General features: G+C 39.5%; 1 long non-coding RNA gene across 10 annotated transcripts in view; it reads left to right on the top strand.

Moving 5' to 3' along the window:
• LOC146763384 (uncharacterized) overlaps nt 1–20531 on the top strand; it is a 57704-nt gene that overhangs the window by 8481 nt on the left and 28692 nt on the right. For 4 of the 10 annotated variants that reach the window (XR_014952233.1, XR_014952232.1, XR_014952235.1 and 1 more), the window contains one exon: nt 484–20531. This exon is cut by the window's right edge and continues 12379 nt beyond it. This is a non-coding gene — a long non-coding RNA (uncharacterized LOC146763384). The remainder of the gene's footprint in view (nt 1–483) is intronic. The other 6 variants (XR_014952239.1, XR_014952237.1, XR_014952236.1 and 3 more) reach the window with 6 other exon arrangements.

Raw genomic sequence — 20531 nt, 5'->3', positions numbered from 1 at the left:
TGAATTGGGCAACTTGACAGCCATCAAAAGTGGAATAGGTAACAGAGATAAATAAAAATTCTAAAATAAAAATTAGATCTGTGTGGGATTCCTGAAGAAAGGCATAGGAAAATAAAGGTTTTAATTTGCAATCCATTTCAAGCATGCTACCTCCAAGAGATTTAGTTAAGCAAGAAATCTCTTATTGCAAGAAATTTATAAAACCTGGAAGATTTCTGGTACTTCAAGTGGTGTTCCTGCAATGAATTTACCATTTGAAAATACAGGGCATATTTGTGTTTGTGAAGGGAAGGGGTTTTTTATAGATGGGGAGGGACAACTTTATGGAAAGGCAGGTGCTGCTGACACTAGAGTCCTGGAGTCCTTAATGTCTGCTGTAGCCACAGGCTTATAGCAGTGTAGGTTGTTAAACTCATTTTTTCCCCTTCCTCTTTCTCTTCTCATTTTCTTTCTCTTTTTTTTTTTTTTTTTTTTTGTAAACAGCTTTTATTGTTTGTGAAAAAAAAAAAAAAAAAAAAAACAACTGTATTGAAGGCTCTAAGAACCTGAAATCTTTTCAGCAGCTTCAGATTAGGTGCATTGAGTCATCCCCAATGTGAGCTTTCAGTTAAATGTGGGAGAAGATCACCACAATGACCTGACTAAGCAGAGGTAAGTGTATTCCCCACTGTGCTTTGGGAATTCAGCACACATGGGATAAAATGAAACATTTTTAGGTAATATTTTAAGCTGTTTTGGTGAAAATAATTTGGGCATTATCTTTTTGCAGTTCTCTGCAAATACAGATGAGAGCTTTTGTCAAATTCTCACTCAAGAAGGCATAATCTTAAATTGAAATATTATGATTCTTTCTGCAGAAAATAACTGAGTATAGAGGAGAACCAAATTCTTGATTTATTTTTGGAGACAGGCAGGGAGAGAGAGAAAGGAATATTTCGTCTTTTCTAAATACAGAATGCTTTTCTGGCTATTTTTTATGTGAACTAATAACTCCTTATAAAGAGAAATTGAAATCCTTGTAAGGTGCTTCGCACACATAACAAACCCATGAACTTTTACAACATCAGGATATTCAAATCTTCACAAAATTTAAAAAAGGATTTAAGGGGGTTTCTCATCAGAGTTACAATAATGTTTTTCTAAACTGTCATATTTTTTTAACTTTAGAATCCAGATGTTCTCTGAAATATTTATTGAAAAACAGATTCACAGGTATCTGAAGCTGAAACACAACACCTCCTAAACACGTGCATTGCATTTGTTGTGAAGCTTATCTGAGGCTAAGTTGTAGTTTTCCCTGGGCCTGACTAAAACCCTGTGAAAATCAGGGCAAATATTTCCATTGTGTTCAGTATGCACTGGGACACGCCCAGAAATTTCACTCACTGACTGCAGCATCCAAGGTGGCTCAAACCAGCCCAATCCTGTGGCATTTTGGTCCTTTAGGATTCTCTCTCTGCCTTACACTTAGTGCACAAAACCATGTTGTTCCTCAGTTATATCACAAAGCCTGTGTTGATGTCCATCATGTGCCAACCCCTGGTGCAATTTGACTTTTCCCTAGGAAAACTTTGGAGGGAATGAATATTCTAAAAACAACAACAACAACAAAAAAATGTTAGATTATGTTTCAGTTCCTTTTCCCTAGATGTGAAAATTGTAAAATTTGTCAAAGAAGAATTTTAGGCTGCAGTACCTCAAGTCTTTACTAATTTGGAAGCCTCTCATTAGAGTTTTGATGTATGGTCTGTGCTCCCTGATACATTTTGGCTTTAAATGAATGCTGTGATGTGTTAGGTGGGGCATGTAATTAAAGTTGGAGGGATTACACTTTACAAAGTGCAGCAAGTCATTATCTGAAACACTACATACACAGTCAAATGTGTTCAGAAAAGTTGAGTCCAAGTGGAATTAAACTGGAGGAGACATAGGGAAGCATGGCTTGTATTACCAAAGGAGCCTTTATTTTTGAAAAAATGCAGAGAGAAATAAAACCCATTGAGCAATTGATGCCAGGGAGGGAGGAAGAGCTAATTCAAAGTTGATGTCAGGACAGCTTTTGAGCAAAGTATTTTTTTCCACAGCAGCTCTTTCAAAAAGGGAGTAGCCCAAAAGTGGGTAGGTGTCAGTTCAGTTGCCATGACCAGCTGAACTAAAACATGCACAGAAATGTACCAACCATTCACTGCTTGAAAGATTTGACAGAGAGGAAGTAAAGTGGATTAGAGCAGGGAGAGAGAAAAATCCTTTGGCACTGGATTTGCTAAGTAACTTCAAAAAAGAAAAAAGTAACTTCAGAAAGACTGGGTGGTAAGATCCTAATGCAGAGCAGATGGTAGTTTTCACTTTAGTCAGAGTTCTTTGTAGATATTATCCTGACTAAATAGCTCACATAAAAACAACACAGCCTTTAATTTCTGCTGAATTTTTACACTGAATTAGCACTCTAGAATGAGACATATTTTATAACTTCTTCGTTATAATATCTTTGTAGTGCCTTTAACTAAGGACATTAGGTATGTTTATTTCTAAGTGTCACACTGATTGATTTTTTTTTTCCCTCAGCAGAAGTAGTACTCATACCCACTGAGATGTTTTCTTAAGAAACAATAAGAAAACTTGAGCTATTGAAGGCAAGCCCCATTACTTGTGCCGGTACTTTGTGTTCTCTCTGAATAACAGAAGTTCATGGCTGCTGGGCTTAGAGCATTCACTACATCTTAAAAATAGATTCCTGTTATTAAAAGAGAAAACATCTTTCTCCATTTCACTCTAGAAATTCCAAAGTTAAATGCTGTGTCAAAGAGAAGCCATTTGCTTGGTCACTTCTTCTGCAGCAGGGAAAAATAATAAAAACAAAAATACCAAAACATAAGGAATAAACCCAATATATGTACTGCAAATGATCTGAATATTTAGATTTGCTCAGTGTCCTCCTGATCTCCTTGATTCTCACAAGATCCACCTGAATAGGAGATCTCAGCTGTGTGTTCTGGGAAGGCCGAGAAAATTTTGTCTCTCCTGAGTGCTGCTGTAGGTTGTCAACACAAAGCTCTCTGATGTTTCCCCTTGTATGATTCTGGCTTGGTAGTGGAGACAGAAACTTATAGAACTTCCATTTTGCTGTTAACATCTTATACCAATTGGAAAAAAGAATAAATCACTTACAAGTCTCCTTAACTATCCACTCCTGAAATTCTAATGACTTTTATGAATGTTGCTCTTTTACAGTCCAGCAGGATTACACGGTTCTTCATGTTTTATCAGAGCGTTACAAATATTGTTTTACTGACTTCTTGAGAGAAGCTCCTCTATCTTTTTAATAAATAATTAATGTCCACAAATGCTGGATGCAGATTCATTAAAGCTTTGTTATACTGTCTCTTTTATTTTACATTTATTGGGTTTATGTGTGGAATTCATTTTTCCTGTGCTGCTGATTTGCAAACAAAGCTGACTGCTAACTTCACCCATAGAAGATGACAGGAAACTGTGCTGAGATAAAATACTTGACTGCTTCCAGGTGTTTTGCTATAAATGCTGGAAGACATCCATACAGTCAGGTGTGTTAGAGACTGGTGTGTCATTTTGGGCATGGAATTCTTTTAATGTGATTCTGAAGTTCTGACTACACCATCACAGCTGTGCTTGTTACTCTGCTGTTGTAGCTTTGCTGTAGAACACATTATTGCATTTGCCATTTCACTGACTTCTGTAGCTTATTAGTTGACTCCTCCTCATAGTCACAAAGGAAGATTTTTTTATTTTTAATTTTGTGGAAACTTTTGAAATTGCTCTTTTTTCCTCTTCATTTCCCATCTTTCTGGTGGGTTTTTAAATTCTTGCCATATCACTACAAATCACAGATCTTCTATCTGGCTATTCATATTTCTTTGAGCCAATGGCATAAAGCAATCTTGTAATATTTATTTAGTCTTCCTTACAATTGTCAGCTTCAGAATAGTTTCTCTAATGCTAACACCTTTCTGTTGACAATCATGACATGTTTCTCCAGCACTCCTGTAAGCACTCATAATATGTGATTTTTTTTTTTTCCTCTCATCCAAATATTTAGAGGCTACAATCTGGTCCACAGAGAGTAGAGAAAATCTGTGCATTTTCATTTCTGAAGATGACAACCTTTGTTGTACTACCCCACACAACTATCAGCTATTTGCAGAGGTGATGACTATTGGTGTGGTAGGTGGATAAAGAAGATGAAGAAGAAAATTGTTCTTGACCAGCTGAAGTCAGTAAGAGTCTTTCTTGATTTCTGGATCCATGATGCTACAGCTCTGCCTACAGTTTCCACTCAAAACGTTTTCCTTTTACACAGGAGAGTCCCCCACAAAAATATTCAAATTTAATTTGAGGGAAGGGTTGACTCTAACGTGATCTTTGGGAACAGGGATGTTTGGCTAGGAACCTTTTCCTTGCCACTTAAACCAGGCTACTTTCACTCTGTTTTATAGCATCGTGTTTTCCTGTTGATTTTTTCTTTTATTCATGCTCTTAAGTGCATACTGATGAGAAGATTACAAGCAAAATAAACAGGATGATTTGTTATCTGTGCTTTCTGTTAAGCACCAGCGTTCTGTGGGAGGTGCAGCCTGAAACTACTTTGAGGAAACTGTACCCAGAGCTGAATGAAGTGTTACTCCAGTTTTCTAATGGCAACTAGACAAACATTTTTCTTGTGGGCTTGATAATTTCATACCAGACTGCAATCTGACCACCTTCATGTAGGGTACTGCCTGTGGGCAGTGCCTGGTCCCACAGCTGTGTGTGGCTCTTCCTTGTTGCTTTATGTAAAACAGTTAAAAGAGTGTTGATATTGTGTGGCATCAAAGTGATGCTTTTGTCATGGAGTCAGCCTTCTGTTTCTTCCCATAATGAAAATTTGTGTAACACTTTTCCCCTGATTTAATTCAAGGCAGCAGTGCCAGAACTGCATACAGTAGTTTGGGAGTTTTTGTTTGTTTGTTGGGTTTTGTTCTCCTCTTTTTTTTTTTTTTTTTTCTGTTGTTACTATCTACTTCCTCATGTTAAACTCTTAAGGACAGGTACTCTACCATATATAAATTAAAAAACCATAACAGCAGGGAGATGGTCATGCCATGAGCCTGGCTGTGAGAGGTCCATGCTTGGAGAACTTGAGTCTGGAGAAGTCAAAGCCTTGTCCTTCTGCTCAAAGCAGCCAGTGACCTCTCCTCTTTTTTGGCACATTCAAGTTCTCCTTCTCCCTGCAATCCTGACAGAGTGCAGAGACAAGGAACACCTGAAAAATTAGCTGCTTTTTAGCTCAAATTTATTTGAAAAGCTGAATGTTTCTAAACATAAATCACTTGCTGGGTCTCCAGTGGGCACAGTTTTCCTTTCATTTGGTTGCTGTGGCTCTGAACAGCCAGATTACCTCAGTTTATGCATAATTTGCAGTCCCTTTGCTGTGAGGCACCAGGGCTGTAAAAGGGACTCGTGTCATGGGTGTTTTTGCATGCAGCACAAGTGAAAATGTGTTCCTTTCTAACTGTTACACTAAAGCAAACTCCTGGCTCAGGACAGCACCTGGATTTCACTGCTGAATACAGGGCAGATTTTGCATTTCAGGAAGACAAGGCAATACACTGCTTGTTCCTTTGCAATTTTCTTAAGATAAACCAGATGTGTGTAGAAAGGGACACTGGAAATATTTGGGCCAGGACCCTGTGGCTAGAAATTAGCCTTAATGGCTCCAGTCAGCCTCACCTGCCCTTTCTTACAGTCCTTTTTCAAGCATATGGGGGCTTGGCTTGATCAGACACAGTGAGTTCAGCTGATACCATCAGGATAACTCAGTGGCTTCTTTGGGTATTTTTTTCTTCTTGGGTTTTTTTTTTTTTTTCCCATCTAAAATAGCTTTAACTTTCCTATACTCTGTGCTGATCCACTGTGTTAAAAAAAAAAAATATCCCCCCCCAAAAATCCAACAAGGACATCCTCCCATGCAGGCACTGGGTATTGTGGATGTCCACCGTGGTGAGCTTTTGCTGTGGAAATCCCAAAATCAGAAGGTAGGCAAGCTTTTTTTGTTCATAAAATATGACACTAGACAAGGCTTTTAATTGTTACATAGTTCAGAGTAGATATAGACATAGGCAGCTTCTTTTCTGTTTAATGATTTCCCTCCTCTTTTTCTTAAGGCCTGTAGTTAAGTATACTTGAGTTTTGTTATGTACAATCTGTAGCAATAAGATTATGATCATGTAAAGATTAAGGTTATGTAAATACCTGATTTCTTTGCATCCAATCTGGATTTTTAGGAGATAATTAAGCTATAGTGTCATACCTACAAATAAATTTTCTATACATTTCATGGTCTACATAATTACTGTGCCTGCTTATTATGCTGTTTATATAGTGTATGAGAGCTTCTGATCCCAGCTTTTGTGTTTTAATTGTCATTTTCCTGCTGGTACCTTTTACCTCTTGGACTTTAAAGTGACACTAAGTTCCTGGAGAATCATGAGATTCTTTTTGGGATTTGTGCTTTCTATCCTGTCGCCAGTGCTCTGAAGTACACACATTTTACCCAGTTTCTATGTAAGGTGTCAAAAGAGAGGATTAAATCCAAGTTTGAAGAACTCTGCAGCTTTGGCTATTTTGGTTATCTGGTAGCAATGGTGAAACTGAGATACAAGGGAGAAGGTGGGGGAGATGTGTTGTGACATGTTGTATGCCTGAGCCTCAGAAATTAAATTTTCTATAACTTTTCCAGGGTTTTTATCAGGCTGTAACAGCAATAGCTTATCTTTAACTCCTGTTCAGGTACTGAATTGCAGATTTCTGGTTGTACCTGAAGCCAAGTCAGGCTGTTTGTGACACAGCAGCACTTGTCTGGGCTGGCTGCTACTAAAATCCATTTTCATCATTGTCTCAGTTTCATGTAACCTCTCATCTGAGTGTTCCTGCAACCTGAAAAAAAATGATAGTAAAAGACAGTCAAAAGATAGAAGAGAACAGTTAAAGACAGTAAAAGATGTAGAACTCTGTCTTGTCAGAGTGATTCATGAAAGGCGACATCATTTTAGTTGCCGTTTCTATTCCATACCTCCAGCATGGCCTCCCACATCTGTAAATCTGTCTGTTGCACTCTTTATACTGGTGTTAAGTGTGACTTAGCCTTAAAACAGAATCAGTTCTTCTGGTAAATAACTGATCTGATTATTCCTTAATTGGTTGTGTCTTGTAACATACAACTTCTCTTTTTTTTTTTTTTTTTTGTACTAAAAAGCCTCTGAAACTAAATTCAAAGTGCTGATCCCCACAAACTTGGAACTGCCTACAGTTTTTATTGTAAATACCTGTTGGATAAAACTGTTTCCCTTGCTAATGAAGGTTGATAGGAGGTAAAACAGTTGTCATAGTTCAACAGGCAGAGAAAATCGTTTGTTTGTCTGTTTTTCTTACTGTTTCTGCTTTCATTAAAGCAATGCTCTCACAGGAATATCCAAGTAGCTGTAATATTTGCCAGAGGAATATTACTTCTTTATTACAGTGTAAATCAACTCTGAGCACCATTTTGAATACAAACACAAATAAGATGTTTTTAAAAAAAACCCCTAACTTGAGTTGAATTTTCTGGAGTTTCCATTTTGAGCAGAGCGTGTCAAAGCCATAAACAAGAGAAACAAAATTTTATTTCAGCTTTTCCTCTGTCCTGAAGCCAGAATTGCTCCTCGTGCTGAGAATACCTGTGCCTGAGCTGCCTGGGCTGGTGGCAGGAAAACGGTGAGGTCTGAGAGTCCCTTTGAGAGGCTGGAGCATGAAGGGTGGTGTGGGAAGAGGAGGAGGGAAGGAGCTTTCTTGCTCTCACAGGCCTTTTTATAAAGCCTTTTCTGAACTTGCAGTGAATTTATGACTTTATGTGCCTTTGATGAACTTGCAGAAATTGCAGGCAGGCCTTCAGATGCCCAGGTTTCTCTGTCTGGTTGTCTAGCCTAGTTAATTTTATTAACTGGTACTTCCAATTTATCAGATCTTCCCTTTTGAATCAGAAATCTCTCACTACCAGTATTGATTCATTTAGTTTGAAAAAATATTAATGACTGGCTCCAAAATAATTTTTGAGATACTCCTCCTAGAACATATTCACTGCTTACTGCAACTAAGAGTTGGTTTCTTTTCCCAAGTAAAAAGAAACAGGACAAGAGGAAATGGCCTGGAGTAGCACCAGTGGAGGTTTGGGCTGAATATTAGGAAAATATTCCTCACAGAAACTATTGTCAAGCACTCGAACAGGCTGCCCAGGGAAGGGGTGTATTGTAAATGCAGGTGAACCCAGTGGGAAGAAATGATGATGTCTGACTCAGTTCAGAAGGCTGAATGATTTCTTTACTATAACTATATTATAATACATTAATATACTATTCAAAGGAGATACTAAAACTACAAACCTACTTGTTCTAACTACCATATCTAACTCACAACTTGTGGCCCTCTCTTGATAGTCCAGCCCCAGGTGGGTTGGATTGGCAATCAGTCTCAAACAATCCTCACCAGAATCCAACCAAGCAATCATCCCAGGTAAACAATTCTCCAAGCACATTCCAGATAGGAAAAACAAGGAGCAGAAATTGAAATTGTTTTGTCTTTCTCTCGGTGCACCCCTATGAAAAATCCTGAGAGAGAGAGATATGTCCCTGTGACAGGGGGGGAGTTGGTGGAGAGATTTAAAAGGAGTGTACATGTGACACTTGGGGACTTGGTGTTGGGGTAAATCAGACTCCATGATCTTGGAGGTCTTTTCCAGACTAAATGGTTTAATGAATCCATGGCTTGTGGGTCCTGACACCTTTGGTAGCAGCAGGACCTGCTGGCCACCAGGGCCTTGGCTGCCACATTCCTATAGCAGAGGCTGCCATGGAAGGATTTTTGCTGCAGCACTGGGGCTCTGGCTGAGCATGGCGGAGTGGGTGGGGACCCTGAGAGCTTTGTCTTCCCCCAGCACTCACTGTGAAAGACTGGGAGTGTGTCACTCACCTCTTGCACCAGGAGAAAAAATAGCTGGGATCTGCATATCCACGCTCCTGTGCTCCTAATAGTCTCCAGCTGATATAATTAAGAACCTAATCACAGAGGTTCAAGATAGAAACACACACACAAGATTGTTTCCTGTGAAATAGTTCGCCAACTTCATTGGAAGTTGAGGTCTATAGCATCATGTAGGCTCAGGTTCTTACTGAAGAGCTGCAAGGCTTATACATGCATCTTTATTAAACTTTTATTAAAAAAAAAAGACATTTCCATTATTTCCATGCTCACTTGGTCTTGCAGATTACAGCAGTGCTACTTTATTTCTCTGTGATAAAAAAAATACTTATTAGTTTTGTGTGCTCAAAGGGAAGTAGGAAAAAATAATAAAGGAAGAAATTGGAAATGAGAAAGTACTTGGCCTTATTAATTCAGAAGGAGGCCTTCAGGTGTCTTGAAGTTTCAACCAGAGCCTCATTCTTTTTCAATGAGCTGTAAGAGGCTTACTTTGTCCATTTTATTTATCATTTTAATGAGGTAGCATATAATTCATAAATATCTTAATTTTCAAGTTAAACAAGTCTTTTTAATCACAACAAAGATGGAGTCAGATGCAGGGCAATAAAATGTTCAAAGCCTTGCATGCTCTCAGCCTCTCTATAGCTTAAGAATGTAGAATTATTTGCAGCAAATTGCAAATCATCTACACTAATAGATAAAACTAGCAAACTGGTATTTTGTCTCTTCTGAAATATTACTATGGCTGGGATACCTAGGGCAAGGTCAGAGGGGGCAGATTAAGAATTATTTTGGTCAAATGCTGCCTCTGAGTGCTTGCAGTGTCACTCAGTCCAAGTTGAAATTTCTTTTCATGTAGACAAAGGTGGAGAGAGTCAGCCTGGATCATCGGCCTGTGATTCCATGTAATAAGAAGCTTCCTCCTGTAATCATCACTCTGCTTGTTGTACAAGTTAAAATAAGTGCTTCTGCTGTGAGGAGCAGCAAAGCACAAGACCACATGGCTTGGCACTTGCTAGTACTTAATCTGCTGTGTCAAAGGTGAGTTAAGGCTTAGAAATTAGGTCTATTAACAGAGTAAACTTATTTTAGTAATTGGATCAGTTCCTGCAGCCTGACAGACCAGTAATGTTATGCCTGGTCATAGTGACTCTGAAAACAATGGAGCAAACTTCTGCATTTGTTCCAAAACTAAAAAACTCCAAAACCTTTATAACGACTCTTACTGGGGTTAAAATTTCTGCTGTTCAAATGGTCACACTAAAAGAATAGAAGCCTCCATTCATGTTGCATTGGTTATACTAAATTTGTATATTGTGATTGGCTAAAGAGACACTAACTGAAGCTGTGAAGGAAAATTTTATTGTACTGTTCAACTTTACTATTTATTAACTTTATTGAAAGGATAAAATGGGACTAATAAAATGCAAGACTGAAAACACATAATTGCAGGCTCTGAGGAGCAAACTGTTTTCAATATAATTCAAGAGTGGTGTCTAGGGTTAGACATATGAGAGAAATCTTCACATCTGTTGGGAACTTTTTTTTCCTTATGAAATATTGTAACAATGCTGGGAGCACTGTAATGGCTGTGTCCTCCAGGTTGGATTGCGTCTGCTGTGCTGGTAATTCTTGGCTGCAAACCCTGTCTGTGCAAGGTGGAGCTTCAGGCTGGACATCCCAAAGTGGGTGCAAGCCCAGCACTGCCATTTTAGAAGGTTTAGCTATGCTCTGAAAGTTTAGTGGGAAAGCAGAAGGACCAGAAATATTTTCAGGCCACATTTTATTCCTGTCTTTTGGGTTGCACCACCAATTACGTGCTCTGTGCCTACCTCTATTCTCTTTATTTCATCTATGCAAAAGCCTCCCTGGCTGTTTTGGGTCTCACCTGAGATATCCAATGGGGTAAGGTGAAGGTGGCTCCACAGCAGAAAACAAACCCAGGTGAAAAGTTGGCAGGAAAGAGGGATGGTAGTGAAGAGGTGTTTTCAAATTGTATTTCCATTCCAAAGTTTCCATTAAAAAATACCTTTGCTTCAGCCACTTTAGTGTTGATTGTTTAACTAAAGGAATTGCTATGGTTCTTTTTTTCCAAGACTAAAATAAATAAATAAATAAATATATGAATAAAACTAAGTTTAAGTGTAAGCAAACTTAGATGATTGAGAATGTTGTAGTCAGAAGAAATCACAGTAGAAGCATATGGGAAGTTGCCTTAACAATAATCTGTGAACCCTGCAGTGGCATGTATATTCTAGGTACTGTGAACTGCCAGAATCCTGCCAAGATTTTGCTCCTGTCCCTTGCCTGGGCCACAGAGGCAGTGGGAAGGGTTGTCTGGGGCTTGGCTGAGCCCACACTGCTCAGTTGGATTATGGTCAATTCAAGAGCTAAGAGACACCTCTGCAACCAACCACAGAGCAGTTGTGTTACACATAAGACTTAAAGAGGCTTTAGTCTGCAAGTGCTGGTGTAACAGCCATCAGTACTGATAATAACACAAGCAAGCTTTTAGAAGCACTAAGTGTATAAGAAAGAGCAAGGAGTTAAAAATCAATAGGCAAACCAAATGATTACTGACCCTGCCAGAAGCATGCTATAATTTACACTCTCCAGGACTTGTTTACATGTTTAGCAGCTTATTTATCAGCATGTTTATCAGCTTGACACTTAGGTAAATATATATATACATATATATGTAAAATACATATATAAATTTAGAACTATAGAAACTATAGAGCTATAGAAATATAATAATTTAGAACTACAGGAATTATTTTCATAACGTAGCATATTCCAAAGACTCACGTGCTGGCATTCAAACCCTAAAATTTTGGCAAAGCTATGCAAGAAAATAAAATCTGTAGAACCATGAAGATTTGGGAACTTTCTTCTGAGTTATCTCTGAAAGGCAAAACTGTGGGCATAGGATCTAGGATTTTTACATCTGGGTTTTGTTGCCGTTGTTCTCAACTTAAATGTTTTTATTTCTGGATTTTTTTCTGGAAATTAAAAGGTAACAATTATTCTGGGAATGCCAAGGACATCTGCACTTTCATGTTGCCAGTGGGGATGGTGAGCTTGTTGCATGCCTAGCTTGCTGGGTAAGTGAGAGTTTTTAACTTTCTCTGGTATGTTCTGCTGGAGGTCTGCTTCACTGGAGACTTAGAGCCAGATGAAGATGTGGGATGCTCACAGCCCATGGGATATGCAGCCAGGAAGCCAAAGGTTCTACAAATAACTATGTTTTTACCTTAAGCTGTAAACCACGTTTTCTTATGCAGATCTGGCAGGGTTAAGATAAAGCTTCAATACTTTCATTCCTCTGAATACTTTCATTCCACTGTGCCCTCTAAAAATGAAGAAATAATTGGATGGAAGTAGATGTGAATCTATTATCCTTTGAAGAGTACCAGGATTTGTGCATGTGTTTGTTTTACAATGAGTTCATACTACTAGCCAGTTTCTTCCTGATCACAAATTCCTTTTAAAAGGAAATATATTGCAGGATTTACTCTGAGCCTCAAGGTGCTGGCTGTGGATAGACCATAGCAATTCAGACCTGGCACTGAGGCATGATCCTGCTTCCACCACCTTCTATTTTTGGATGTTCACATTTCCCATAATATCAATGGCAGATATCTTAGTGCACAGTATTCCGAAGAAGGAAGAAGATATCTCATGTCATCTCTTATTTCTGTCTGCTAAAAATCTGCTGCCTCATTCATGTTACCTGTCTCTCAATGGGTTGCAGAAGCCATTCTGAGCCTTGACTGTTTGAGTCTCTGAACTCTGGCTTTTGAGAAGGTGAGAAGTGGCAAAGAACAAAAAATAGAAGTCCGTGCAGATCAGGGGAGCTGTAGACACAGACCCTTTACAGCGAGGGTACAGGTGGTAAGAGATGTGAATCACAGCTTGGTTTTGGTACTCAAGGCTTTAAGAGATGCAGCTCCCATGTACTGAATTTTTTATTTTGGTTAAAGCCACTAGGTAGTGCTCTGTTGTAGCTGTTTTCTGTCTTCACCTTCACACTGCCAGAGCCTTTAGGAAATAGATTTACCGGTGTCATTTTACTTTCAGGTGTAGCCCTTGCAAGAGCCCAGACAGAAAGACCCCAGAGCCCTCACACCTGAGCCCTGAGAAGCCCTTGAGAAAGCTGCTGAGGGCCTTGAACAAAGACAAGCACGTCACTGTACGATGTCACAACCGTTTCTTCTTGCAGTGTTAGGACAAAAAATGCAATTGCATGGTCTCAAATTTCAATGGGACACCTTAAAGAGAGATCCTTTGCTGATAATTGAATGGACTTTCTTATCCTACAGATCTCCAAAAACAATTTTTACAACACTAGACATGACAGCTCAGATCATAATCAGAGCCAGAAAGAGATTGCTGATAATGGCAGGAAAAGATTCTGCATTTCACAAATGAGTACGAACAGCACATAGGATGTAAGGTGGAAAAAAATGAGGAAAATACCCCATTTTTTCTTATCTCTGCCTCCCCACAAGTATAAAGAAGCTTGGAGAAAGAAGTTTTGAAATGTTTGAGGTGAAACAAGACACTCCTCTCTAGCAGCTGAAAGAGAGCTAATTAACATACAGGTTCAAGAGAAAATAATGTGCTTTAATAACCAAAACGATAATTAAGTTGTTAACTTACACATTACAGACTTCTGGCAATAATGTTTCGTGGGACAGTTCCTGTATTAACTGTCTGTTTGAGAGTGAAACTGCTTTTTGGAAGACACACAGTATTTGTCGATAAACTTGTAACAATAGTGACCCCCAGCTACTCTCAGAGAGCCCATGTTGCCAATATCCTTCTCTGGGCTAATTATTATACCTAATAACCCAATTTAATTTCAGATCAGTCATTGTGGTTGCCAGACAGGGATGGTCTGTAGTAGCATGGAGTTTGGCGGAGGTCTTCACAGCCTGCCAGGAAGCAGGGCAAAGACTGCAGGAGAGCTTTGCAATTGCTGTCAATGACCCATGGGAGGTGGAGCCACTGAATTTTGAATGTCTCTTATTAGTAGACTTGACAGCTACAATGTAACCACCCATTAAGGCAGATTTTCCACACCGCTGTAATTAGCTCAGCAGCAAAATGGGCTGACCGAGAGGAGATGACAAGGTCACATTTGTAATCAAATTTCCATGCTAACAGCACAAAATGTAAATAAAAATAATTACAAGTGCTCCCTTTGTCAAAGGGTGGCCAAAGATTGGTTTTCCAGCTCACATAATTTGGTGTAAAGTTACAGACGTGGAAATCATAGGCAGCTGGTTTCATTTGGGAGTCACATGATAGAGTTCTTCTGCAGCCTTGTCCTTGCCACAAATTTAGGCAAGCTTTGCATAGAAGAGAATTAATACTTGCACTGTGCTTTTGAAAAGATCGTGGGCCAAGTCAAGTGAGCTGGAGTGGGGCAGAAGAGCCAAAGGATAGCACAAACCAGTAATGAAAACAACATGTGATATCGTTTGGCCAGAGGAAGATGAGAACGGTGGTGGGATTTAAGGGTTCATTATGAAACAACCCTCCCAAGAAAAAGAATGTGCTCAGGGATTAGGATGGGATCCTAGGAACTGGGAATATTGGAGTTTATTTCTGACTTTGTTGCGTCCTATCTGTGTGCTCTTCTATCTGTGACTCAGTTTCCCAGCCCACATAAGCCCGCACTTCAGTGCTGCTCTCTGGGCTCCTCCATGGAGGCTTCTGGCCTCTTTTGGAAGGCCAGCTGAGCTGCTGAAAGACAGCATGTCATTGTTAAATTCTTTGTTCAATGTTTTATATTTCAGATGAAAAGCTGAACTGAATGAGTTTACATTCAGTTTAGCTTTTCATAAATTAAACTGAATGTACAAGCCCTTGAAGAAATGAGAGTTTTTTAAAAAAAGAAGAGATTGGGTGTGTTTTAGACAAATTCACCTTTCATTAGGCTCTCCCCCAGCACTCCTAGTTCCAACACCTCTGACAAGCATCCTGTGATCCTGATTTCTGCTACACGAAGTAATGTGGTGGCTGAAGTGAGCGCTGCCATGGCTGCTACAAGTTCATGCTGGTTTTAGAGCCCTCTCACAGCACTGCAGGCTGGCCTTAGGGTCTGAGGGGAGGAAGAAGAAATAGCACAACCATTTAAAAGATTTTTGCAGTCGTACAGCAGAGGGTTTGGATGATTAAATCTTTTCCTGAGGATGATTTCAAGACAGATAAGAGAGAAATTATAAATGACACCAGCAAAGAAAGTTGTTCAGGCCTGAGAGTGTACACAGAAATGTTTCTTCACATGTGGTGAGGAAAAATGTGTATACTTCTCTCAGCAGAGGGTGGTGTTTTGCTTCTGACATGAACCTGAGGAATATTTAAAAGGCAGCTTAAGGAATGAAGTTCAAAAACATTTCTCCTGGGAGCAAATCAGGCCCTAAAACTATCCTTTTCATTGCTCATTATTGCAGCATGGTCAGACTGTGTCCTGGTAATTTTGGGAGTTCACCTACGTGTCTCTCTCAGAAAAGACCATCCTCAGATTTCTTTATCCCTGGACTGAGGGTGAAGAACATGTTAAAGACCATAGGCCCTGGAGACTTTGAGGGAAACTCTAGGGAAGAGGACTAATTCGAGGCACCAGGATAAAAGATTTAGAAATACAAAGTAAGGATTTGCCGAGCTTGTTGCAAAGAAATAGAGAGCAAATCAAGTTATTTCCTCACATTCAAAGAGCCTATATTTTTCATCCCAAATTGGAAACTACAGAAGAGCTTTGCTGATCAGCTCTTTCACACCTTTCGCGTGCGAGGAATGGGAGAACCCAGAGCAGGGATGTTTTGGGTTCATGGATCTCATTCGGATGTCCCAGCAGCCGGGAGAGGGAAGTGTTCAATTCCCATGGATGCCACTAGAGGCCACCACAAACCTCGACAAAGAGCTAAAAACTCTAATTTCCATCAGAGAGCGAATTTACAAAACGGAGCCAGAAGGCCCTGCTGTGTCCCATATGCGCATGTGTTTCATGTCTCCTGTAATGAAGGAAAATGTGCCTGAGCTTACATCAAGCTCATGTATCCATCAGGTTTTTACTCCTTTTTTAAGGACTTTTTTTTCTTGAAAGAAGGGTTAGATAGGAGAAATATTTTTCATCATCATGGTGACTTTTGTGAGGGCAATACATGTCATATCTGTTTCATGGAGGGCAACTATTAGGTCCAGAGAATTTAAGAGACTTGCAGAGATTAGTAGATACTGTTATTAATTTTTGCTGTAGAAGCATAACCTGCTCTGGGACAGAGATTATTTAAAGCTTTTTTATTTGCTAGGTCCAGCTATCACATAGGTTATAATGAAGAAAATGGACCACAACTTTCTTAAAATCTAGCCTTTATTTAATACAACGAGCAGCCCTGCACTGAAGTGCTGTTTTTTCTACAGATAAGTGCTGACACCAGTTTCCGATATTACCTCAGCTCCTATAAACCACATTCACCTGCAGCTGCAGGATCAGGAAGCCTGACATAGCATTTTTCATGGCTGAATGCAGACATTTGGCTCAGCCAGAATAAAGAACATAATTAAATATAATGTAAACTAGAAGGATATAGCCATTCCACCATTCACCTCATTTAGGAGCATGCCCAATGCAACATATGTTGCTATGTCTTAGAAAAATTAAATTGATTATTTATGAGAAATTATTTCGTAAAGAATTGGCTTTTCTCCATGGAAAACCTCTATCTATCACTTTCACAAGTAAATATTGGCAGCATTGATCCAAGGCTGTCAAGTCAGCCTTTCACATTAGGTTGCACATTGCTTTGTAGTGGATCCTAGTATTAAAGCAAAAGGCTCAATTCTGTCAGCTGTGTCTGAAGTGAAGAGTCTGGCATTTGGGAAACTCTGCATTTCAGAGCTAAGGATCAGATCATGTGGAGATGTATTTGAAATTCACACCAGTGGGGAAACACTTTTTTCCTAAGTGATTAACGAGAAAGGATGGGTTGGTATTGCTTAAGATTGCTTATGATTAAGTTGGTATTGCATCTTATTATTTGCATGCTGGAAGCTGTAGGAAGTGTGGAGCTGGATGCCCCTTCCTAATTTTGTTGGCCTACACCTCAGTATTTTGTATTATGCGTCTTATTAATGTGAAAATACACATTAAAACCCAGCTGGTATATTTTTATTGGTTGAAACGGCCCATTTCAGCAGGGAGAAGGAGATTGCACTTTTTCCCATAACACACAGCAATGGAGATGTGCTAGATACAGTAGGATGCATTTGTTTTCCTTTTTCTAATTACATATGGGATGTTATCAGATCTGCTCTGGTAAATCCTCAACTCTCTTTTTGCAGGCTTAAATAAGCCTGGCCAATTTCATGTGTGTGTGCTGCTTTTCTCCTCTGAGTCTGTTTACCTTCAACAAAAGTTTTGTTTGGACTGTAACAGTTTATTTTTACTAAAAGGATGATTTTATCTTGCAAATAAACACACCAGCCCTTGCTTAGCATGCTTTAATGAAGGTTTAAAGTGGTGCATCCCATGGAGGGAGACTCTGCATGCTGTCACTGCCTTGTGCCCCTCTGCAACTCTGCCAGCTGTGGCATCCACAGCTCCTGGCTTCTTGACCTTCATGAATTCCATCAATCACAAAGCCAGCAGGATTCTTCGGGAGCCTCTGAGGTGTGCCTGTAAGGTAACTCAATTTTCTCTCTTCCTCAGCTGGTCCCTCTCCCATCACCTGCTACCTGCTCTCCTTAGGTGCTCAGCTGCTGTGTTCAGACTCCCAAAACAGGTGAAAAGCAGAGGTAATGTTTTCACAGGTGCTTTGGGGAAAGGGCTTCATTAAGCAGTGTTCACCAGCTCCCAGTTAATTCAGGGGGAATGAGGTACCTGAAGATGTAACAGGGGCTTTAAAAGCTGCTAAAAAGAGCTACCTCTCCACAGATGTGCTTGAGGTGCAGTGATTCTCTGTAAATGTTATATCTGCATAAGCCTGGATACCTTTAGATACATAATTAATGCATTTCAGTTTGGAAAATAATTGTGTTGTCTCCCCTGTAGTCAGAGAGAGAAATGAGCAGCTTGTACCACCATGATCTCAGCTGCTGTCAGGAGGTGCCTTGCTATTTCCTAGAGAACTTAGGGTGACAGCAGTTATATGTCTAAAATTAGTTAGCAGAGGGCTGGGAACTACTCATATGTCAATTACTTTTAAGACTGCAATGTAGATATTTTTGAAAGGTAGCTTGTTAACTTGAAATATGTTTCTTTTTGACAGAGGTCAGAATTATTATTTTTTTTTAACTAAAGAAAAGGTAGGTGGAATGTAGAGCAGATATAAAAATCAAAACAATAGAAAAGGATGGTTTTGGTTGTAAATGCTCACTTGTGTGGAATTTTGACTGGTGCTTTGGAAAGGGTGAGCTCCACACTAAGGAGCTGAGGCACCATAAAACATTCTTTCCATGGTTTGTGTTGTCTGCCTTTGATTCCATGGTGGGTGCTACATACCTGTGGAAAGAGTGCTGCTGTGAGCATATATTTTTAACCCTTTATTTCTGGCAAATCATTTAAAAATGATGAAGAATTTTTACCTTTAAATGGGAGGTTTCTGAACAGCAGTCATTGAAACATCAGGCCATGTCACAGGCCATGTATGGATGGTACCATCACTTAAAAAAATATATATATCTTTAATGAGCTGTGTAAACATACTTCCTTATGGAATCCAAAGGGTACAAAGTGAGATGAGTCAGAGGTTCTTTTATTTCCCCTTCTGGTTCTCAGTGTGTATTACACTGTCTGTGCTTTTATTAGGCGCCTTTGCTGACACAAACACAGAAACTCATTGGCAGTCACTAGTGGAATACAGGATTTATCTCAAGAAATGCTCTGGCTGGGGACTGGATGGCAGAAACACTCGGATATGAATAATGTGGTTTGTTTCTTGATTTTCTTTTTCTGCTTATGATCTATTTTCACAGCAAGTCATTAGTACTGGAGACTCAATAAATGGTTGTGTAATAATTTACATAATAAATCTTGGCATCAGTCTGCAGTACTGACAAACACATGTTCTGGTGGGCAGAGGCTCATTAGGCAGAGCTCTTTCTCACCCATGGCTTAGAGATATTAAAGGCTGTATTTAGTTAGGTTGGAACTATTCTTTGTCTGATTTAATGGTATGGACATGTGAAGACATCTGGAAAAGTCCCTCAAAGGCTTGTTTTCAATTCATAAGAGCAGTGTGAACAAATTAGTGGCAAAACCATGAGGAAGTGTAAATCCAAAGGTTAAATTGACTCAAATTAACAGGAGCATCATTCTGCCCTGCAGTGGGGAGATGAACGTCGGCCTCTAAACTGCTCTGACCAGAGTTTTTGCATGGCCATAAATTAGAGATCTGCTGGAGTCTGCTCCTTCTGTGAGTGCTTTTTTTAACTAAGTGAAGTCAAGACCTTTATTCCTGCTCCTTTAGAAAGGATTTAATGCGGCAAGAGCAGCGTAATCCCTGTTATGATCCCAGTGAAAACTGAGGAGTTCCAACGGATGCAAGGTCTGTCTTGTAGATCAAGTGCAAAAGAAGCAAAAGCAGCTATCTTCTACTGCCCAAAGACCTTTTCAGAGCATTAAAATTCTTAAGTTGAAACATGACTTCAGGCTCTAAGATATTGCCTTACATAGGGCCTGGTTGAGTTGCTCTGCTGTGTTACATGAGGCAGTAGATGGGCACAAGAATTTACAGGTAATGAGTACCCTGCAGCACTGTGTGCTCAGACTTTAACTAAAAAACTTTATGAATGTGTGTTTCTTACCATGTTAAAAGAAATACTATTATGAGAGGATAGTTTGAATTCCTTATCTGTATGATGGTTCTAGAAACCACAAACATTACCCCTGTGAAACACCCGAGAAAAATAAATGCTTCAGCTCTATCACTTATTGAGACTTCTGTTATCAGTTCTGAAAACAGCTCACACTTACAATCAGTGATGCACAAAATACCCATCAAAATTAAGTTAGCTTCAAGTGGAGCAGGGCTGGAATTGTTTATGCTGCACACTACTGATTGCAAGATGTTGATGAGCTAATTAATGGTGAAGTAGAGCGCCTCAATCTGTCGTTATTCAGTGTATTAAAGCAGGTAGTTAATGTTGCCTCACAACAGGAAACTTGTGAGGTTTTTAGGGGTTGTGTTCTTTCTCCTTGCCCCCAGCAGCAGGGTCTGAAGCTAGAAGTGAGGAGCAAGGAGGTTTTAGTGCTCTTTGCCTGGTTCTTGTCCAATATTCTTGATCTGAATTTATTCAAGCTTTGTATTTTAGTTGGCTTTATTTATGGAAAGAAGAAAAAATAACTTCCCTCTTCCAGGATTTGTGAGCCCATCTCAGGTGAGATGAGGGGGCCCCGCACTTCACCCGAGTCTGACGATGCAAACAGAGCAGTGCTTCTCTGAACTCAGGGTCTTCATAAAACAGGAAAGCTGGATGGGACAGAACGCACTTCG

The sequence above is a fragment of the Lonchura striata genome, chromosome 1A (assembly GCF_050655825.1).
Source record: "Lonchura striata isolate lonStrDom1 chromosome 1A, ASM5065582v1, whole genome shotgun sequence".
NCBI lineage: Eukaryota > Metazoa > Chordata > Aves > Passeriformes > Estrildidae > Lonchura > Lonchura striata.
The sequence above is the reverse complement of the archived record's forward strand: the minus strand, read 5'-3'. Positions and strand labels throughout refer to the sequence as shown.